We start from the raw sequence: 7,937 nt of genomic DNA, 5'->3' as shown, positions 1-7,937 counted from the left end.
CCTGAATAAAGAAAAAAAATATATATACATATGTGTGTCCATGCTACCACTACATATGTTGCAGAGGACTTCAGTGTCTGCCATCAATTGGAGGGGAGGCCCTTTGTCTTGTGGAGTGGAGATGCCTCAGAGAAGGGGGACACCAGAGTGATGAGGCAGGAGTGTGGGTAAGTGTGAAGTGGGAGTGAGTTGGTAGGTGGCAGAGCACCTTCTTAGATGTAAAGGAGAGGGGAAAGAGGGTAGGTTTACAGAGTGGAGACAAAGCAGAACAATATTTGAAATGTAAATAAAATAATTAATAAAAAATAAAAAATAAATAAAATACTTTGTAAACAAACACAAATAGAAAAATACTTTTATTATCTTTCACAAACAAAAATTCCTTAAAATGAATTTTAATTGAAAAACTGTGCTATGTATCTGAACTAAATATATATATATATATATATATATATATATATATATACAAAAGAAAGTCTAGTTTTACTAAAATAAAATTTATAAACAAGTTATGCAAATGAATAAGAAAGGAATAGTAAATTATCAAAGTAAATTTTCCACTTTGAATAAAAAGTATTTATAGGTCTTAAATTTAAAACATTGAATTTTATGGTAATGACTAAACACATACCTGATCAGTAATCCAGCATGTATTTTATATTTTCCAGAATTGTTTTGGCAAAGCTCTGTAATGACTAGAACAATATAGTTTTTTAAGTGCTATGTATATGTATGCATATATATGGAGAGGAAAAATAAAGACAAAGAAAAGAGATATAAATGTTTATTTTAAAAGTGCCCAACAGAGAGTGTGCATTTTGGTTTATTTTTCCTTTAACCAACTCATCCTTTACTGAAGTCACTGGGAAATATAGGAAAGAGATTTTAAAACATAACTGAAAAACTCAAGAGTACTGAAGAAAGATTCATTTTTTTACTGTGAATTCCTAATTTGCAAGTGAGAAAATTGTCTACTGGCATTACCATCAATAGTGAACACTTGAAAATGACAGAGTTTAAATGAGGCTGAGTGATGAACACACCTGGAAAACTGGGGCATTTTAATTGGTACAACTTTGGTAGAAGAAAGATGGAATCGAGAACTACTAAATCATAAATTAACAGTGGGAAAATTATTTTAATACCTGATAGTCTCAATATGTTTCCTGTCTCCCCAGTCCACTTCATACAGCATGTTTCCTTTCAACTGAATTTTTTTTCTTCCATGTTAATAAGCCTCAATCAGCCATAATTTCTCCAAAGCACTGGCAGAGAGATTTTTCCCAAAGCTAACTAAACCATAAATTTTGGAAATAATTATCTATGGATAATAGTTTAAATACTCCAACTTCTTTTATCAATGTTGTCATCTCATTTCATTAGCCATATTTGAATAAATAATCTTCATTCCAGTTCACTTGGTCTCTGATTCTGGGGCCGTGCTGGGGAGAGGGCTGTGTTCCCTCTGGCATCCAATGATACATGCCCAAAAGCTTCTTTTGTTTAAGTTTTAACACTTAGATATTCTTTTCTAAACAAGTGAAAGACTTATACTCTGACCAAACAATTTGGGATTGATAACAGGAACCTACAGGCTTACTGTAGCAATTATATGTCACAAGAGTGTGGCAAAGAAAGACTTGGACCGACGGGGAAAACTGAACTGCCTGTGTCACTTGGATTCAAAGGTTATTGCATTAGATGAACTAATTTTGTTAAGGAATCGATTTTTCTATCTACTCCTAAAACACAATTATCTCCCTTTTTTTTCATATCTGCATTCAATTCTGCTCATTTTACCCCTTAAGTCTGTTCCCTTCTCAGCATTTCCACTGCCATGACCCTTTTGAGAATTAAAACCAAATGTTCATTGAACTGTATTCCACTGACTTCAAAACTGGTCTACAAATCATTTAATAATATCTCAGGGCTTGGTATAAAATTACGTCTCCCCTTTACAGAAAATATATTATTTTCTCATACACTGCATCTTGATTAGGTTTTCCTCTCCCTCTACTCCTCCCAGCAACCCCCTACCTCCCCTCCCATCCAAATTATTTCTTATTCTATTTCTTATTAGAAAAGAGCAGGCTTTCAACTGACAGCAACAAAACATAAGAAAATAATATACAATAAGATAAAACAAAGGCCCTGTGCTTGCTTCTTCAGTCTCTCTGAGTTGATATGAAGTATACTCGGTTGATTCAGAGGGCTTTGTTCTCCTGATGTCCTTCATGTACTCTGGCTCTGATACCTTTCTTCCTCCTCATCCACAGGGGACAGATTTGATGAAGGCCTCTCATTTAAACTCTCTCTCTCTCTCTCTCTCTCTCTCTCTCTCTCTCTCTCTCTCTCTCTCTCTCTCTCTGCCTAATGTCTGTGTGTGAGTTTCTACATTTGTTCACATCTTGTGCAGGTGGAACATGTTCTGATGATATCTGATTAAAGCACTGATACATGAATATAACTGAATATCATTAGGACTCATTTAATCATCCCTTTAGACTACTAGTATTTGAACTTATGTTTCTGACTATCTAGACTCTGGTTTTTGACCATCCAAGCATTGTCAGGTATGGGTTCTTTCTCATGGGGTGGGCCTTAAGCCAAGTCAAAGATTTATTGTCTACTCTCACAAGCTTTGTGACACATAAATATAAATCTAATATATTTTGCAGGCAGGAAAACATTGTGCCACCTAAATTGAAATCTAATAGATTTTGTAGGCAGAACAACATTGTATATCAAAGGTTCTGTTGCTAGGTTATTATTTACATTTCTCTTTTGGTTATCCAGTCAGTACCTCCCCATACCAAAGACACTATAATGTGAGGGGTCTTTATAGACACCAACTCACCAACTTGACTTCTCCATATTCAAGGAGTTGCATGGGTATTGTCTTCAGCAATGGGAGCTTGCTGTCAGTTGGTAGAGAGCAACCTTTTATAGTGGCAACTCCATTGTTTGGAGAGTTTCCATGGGATCCCTTTGGCCAACAGCTCAGTTGGATATAACCCAGTCATAGTACTGGGAGTTTCATTAGGTTATAAAAGATGAGTATTTGGGACTTTGTCCCTCAATTATTTGAAGACTTCATCAGGATTGTCATCATATATAGGAGATTTTTACTGCACTAGATTTCCACACCACCTCTCAAAAGCCCCTCAACTCTACCTGTCTCTCCTCACATTGCCTATATTAACCCCATTTCCCTCCTGCTCCACACCTGATCCTTTGTTCCCCCCCACCCTGAACCAGTACACTGAAGAAATCCATTCTATTTCCTCTTCCCAGGGAGATGCATGCACCCTCAAGAACCTTACTTGTTACTTAACCTGTCTGTGTCTGTGTAGTAAGATTGTCTTTGATTAGACTAATATCCACTCATAAGTAAGTACATAATATGTCTTCTTTGGTCTTGGTTGTCTCACTCTGGATGTTCTTTCTACTTCCATCCATTTGCCTGCAAATTTGATGATTTTATATATTAACAGTTAAATAATACTCCATTATATGTGTATCACATTTTCTGTATCCACTCCTTGGTTGAGGGATATCTAGGTTGTTTTCAATTTCCAGCTATTATAAATAAGCTGCAAAGAAAATAGTTTCGTAATTGTCCTTGTGTTAGGATGAGCTGTCTTTTGGGTAGACTTCCAATGCTGCTAACAAATTCTCTAATATAATACTTATGCCTTTTATGGACTGCCTTGTGCCTTCATTTCCAATATTTACTTGTGCCTAGATTCCCTTCATTTTCTCTATTCAAGATTCACAATAAATGTGTGTGTGTGTGTGTGTGTGCATATATGTATGTGAGTGTGAGTGTGTGCATTCTTTGTTCATGTCCTCTAAGGAATTTATGAATAACAGAGTTTATAAATAATCTATAAAATAAATAAACTGTAGCCCTAAACATTATTTTAAGTAATCTCTTATGTGACTGCATTAGGTAGTTGGTGGGATAAAATATCATGAACAAAAGTGATTTAAGGAAGAAGTTTACTTTGGTGTATGGTCTTGGTGACTGATAGTCCATCAATGTGAGTAAGCATGGCAGCAAGAAGAAGAAATAGTTTCCAGCACAGGAAACTAAGAGCTCATATTCCCAGTCAGAAACAAGAAGTAGAGAGAACAAACTGGAAATCATACCAGGCTTTAACTCTCTAGGACCACCTACAATTACAAACTACCTCCATAAATGCTGCACCTCCCAAATCTCCAGAAACAGCATCACAAACTAGAGGGATACAAAAGCCTGGGAAATAGTGGGTATTTCTTCTTTATATCACCATGGCATCCTTCAGATCTTAAATATAGTATATTGAGGCATGTCCAATTGAACCATCTGGCTATTCCAGTTATATATTTCTTCACAGCATCTATCAAAAATTTGATATTAAGTTTCTTTGTGTATGTGATTGATTTCTTATTTAACCATTGTCAGATTATAAATTTCTTAAAGGCAAAGCTTGCATCAATTTTTTCCTGTCCTTGTAACTTCAGATACTAGCACATTTTTTGAGCATATCCCATGGATGGAAAGAAGACAATTAGATGATTATATGATTTAGGCCAGTCAATGACACTCTCTGTGAGGCAGTATTTTAATCTGTAAAAGAAAATTTGAAAACAGACTAGCAAAATTGGCTTATTATATCAAAAGATACAGTTGTGTTGTGTTGGTGATATAGTAAAGAAACCACACCAATCCTGGATGGTACTGGCAGAGAAGTTACAAGTTTCATGTTCATGATGAGCTATATGAAAGTAATTAGGCAATTAGTATGCACCAGGCTCTGTTTTATGCATTATTTCAATGAAATTTTTCAGCTGGAGGCTTGCAGAACCAATCTGTTTGGTACATATAAAGAAAGTTTGCTGTCTCTCTCTCTCTCTCTCTCTCTCTCTCTCTCTCTCTCTCTCTCTCTCCATTTGTTGTCCCTCCTTTTTTCCACTTTCTCTGTTTGTTTCTGAAATATCATATAAAATTACAATGTGGCTTAATATATTATGAAGTATCACACTGTGTTCCAGCGATTAACATAAACCCTAATGAAATCTGATAGCATTTTCTTCTGCATATAACTCATATCAGTGGACCTATTTAAGGACCATTGTTAATGTACTATGTTAGTGCTAAATTTAACTCCTGTATAATTCTTTCCCCAGTCACCTTAGTTAATGAATTAATTCCCTTAAAATGTTTTTTTTTTAGGTCAGCCAATTCTCAACTCATTTTACAGATGAAGGAACAAAAACAATGAGATTTCCTTAATGTCATAGCTGAGTCACAAACCCTCGATATAATAAACCTTGGGGATATGAACTTTTTGAAGTCTTTTAAGGACATCTTACTCAGTTCAGTAGCTCAGTCTGTGATCAGGAAGAAGACACGACTGCAGCATGAATGAAAAGACTCAAGGTCAGATATAGTAGTCACAGCTCTAGGACTTTCGTTCCTTTTGGAATTAGTTCTTAATAGCAGTGATACCAAGATACAAGTAAGTCTATAAATTACTGTTCACAGAAAACTCTTATTTTATTGGAGCCTAAGATTTCTTCAGCAATAAGGATGACTATTATGGGGATATAAAATGGATGGTAGAATGTGTCAAAGTTCATATTTTGTTTTAGTATTTTTGTCATTGTGACTTTTTAGCTCTGTGTCACAATAATGTGAACAGGAATTTAGTTACATTGTTTATTTCTGCTTTATTTCTTTTAATTTGTGCACAAAAATGTGGAGTGTACAATATGTCTAAGCCATAGAAGAAGTATTATACTTCCCTATTTTCTCTCGCTCTCAATTAATATTTCTCTCATCAGGTCAAACAGCAGGTTGCATTGTATTTAGTAGAGAAAGGGATGACATTACTATGGAAACATTATTCAGCTGTGCAACTGGTAATGATCAGCTTTTTTTTTTTTTTGACTCCTCTTTGAGAAAGACAGTATAAATATAACAATTTAACATCCTGAATTGGAAGTTTTCTTTTTCATGAAGCAATAATTTTTTGATAATAAATGTTAGGCAAACCATATGTCTACCTTTTGAAAAATAGGTTGCCATACCAATCAATGACACACAATATATATATATATATTGTGCATGCGTGTGTGTGTGTGTGTGTATCAAAGAAATAATACTGGTTTCAGGAAAAGTGATTACAAACACATTCAAAGAAAAACTATATCAAGTAAACTATAATGAAAGTAAAAATTCAATTGGAACAACAACAAAAATCTAATTATTTAACTACTCTATTACCAGATCACTTTCATTAGCAATGGATACATGCAAGTTTTAACTAAAAACTACTTTAATATTTTTATGATTATGAAAACATATTGAGTTGTAAGCAGTCATATTCATATTTAGTTTTATTACTTTTATTTTTATATGGTTATTTAATTACATCTTTTTACTGTGTCTTTTTCTCCACCCAAACCCTTCAACATTTTTGTCCTTGCTATCTTTAAAATTCATGGCCTCCTCTCATTAATTTGTTTTTGTATGCACATACAAATGTGTATTTTCTACAAAACTGTTCTTTGTTGATGTGAGGCTTCACTGAGAGCAAATAAGCTTTAATTTTAAGCAATGGAGAAAGAAAAGTGGAAACTTTTTTTATAATCTGAGTTATAACCATGTGCCATGGTACTGAGGCAGGAAGTATAATATGAAAACAGAATCATCATAAACTCATATTTATAATGGCTAGCTCTTTAAAACAATTCTGTAGTCTTATAAGTAGACTTCAAGACAGGAACTTCTGTAAACCAAAATAAAAACTCTACAGAGCATGAGGATCCAGCATAAATACTACCTTTCTCTCTGTTACACACATAAGTCTATTAACTTAATATGACAGAACACTAATCAGGAAAACATGAAATTAACCCATAAGAATGCTCAGCATAGAAAATATAGCTATTCAAGTTGACATGATAGAATACAAAGGAAAATGGCTTCATTCACGATTTCCAGATTAGGACAAAGGATTTGAAATATTCACCCTTGGGAGTTTACTAGATGACTAAATAAACATAAAACTATATGAATCATCTTCACTAACCTACTAGTTATTATCAAAGAAAAGTGAAGCATTATTCAGAAATGGTGCAGCAGTAATAATAGTCACCCAAGAAATTCTCTTCCAGAGGGCCATGATATATGCTCTATGTCTAGATGAAAATTTGAGATGTGCAACTATATGGATTTACCAATATACTTTTTAGAATAAGGGTCATCTTAAGAAATAAAAAATAAAAGAAAGACAGAGTAAAAAATAATTAACTTTGGAAATATTGAAATTATTGGGGGGAGTTGATCTGCTAGCTGTAATTCACTTTGAAATGCCCAAAACATAAGCAAAATTGTAGAACAACAACAAAAACTTAATCTTTTCCCTTCTCCATCATTTTCATGAGTATCTTGGAAGAAAACTACATTATCAAATCTAATAGGAAATATAAATTGATCAATATAAATGATGTCCATAGTAATGTTCACTCTAAAATTCTTTCTCCATTCTTTGTCTGTTTATAATATTCCAGGTATTCAATGTGGATATGTAAGTAGAAATCAAACTATTATTGAGCATATATTTAGAACATTTTTCCAAAGAGGTTATCTTTTCAAATTCTGTTATTTTATTATTGTTTTATTTAAAAACCCTCCCCTCTGAATATATGATCAAATATGATCATATTCATGAATTATATTTATACACACAGAATTCACTAGATCACTTTACTAGATGCAATATGTCTAGTCCTTTTTTAATTGTAGAAAATGTTTGGGAAGGTTTACATTGTCATAGATAGGCAAAATTTTTTTTTATTTTCTTTATTTACATTTCAAATGCTATCCCGAAAGTTTCCCATACCCCTCCCCCCACCTCTGTTCCCCTACCCACCCACTCCCACTACTT

Source organism: Mus pahari, chromosome X (assembly GCF_900095145.1).
Source record: "Mus pahari chromosome X, PAHARI_EIJ_v1.1, whole genome shotgun sequence".
In the NCBI taxonomy this organism is placed as follows: domain Eukaryota; kingdom Metazoa; phylum Chordata; class Mammalia; order Rodentia; family Muridae; genus Mus; species Mus pahari.
Note: the sequence above shows the minus strand (reverse complement) of the source record.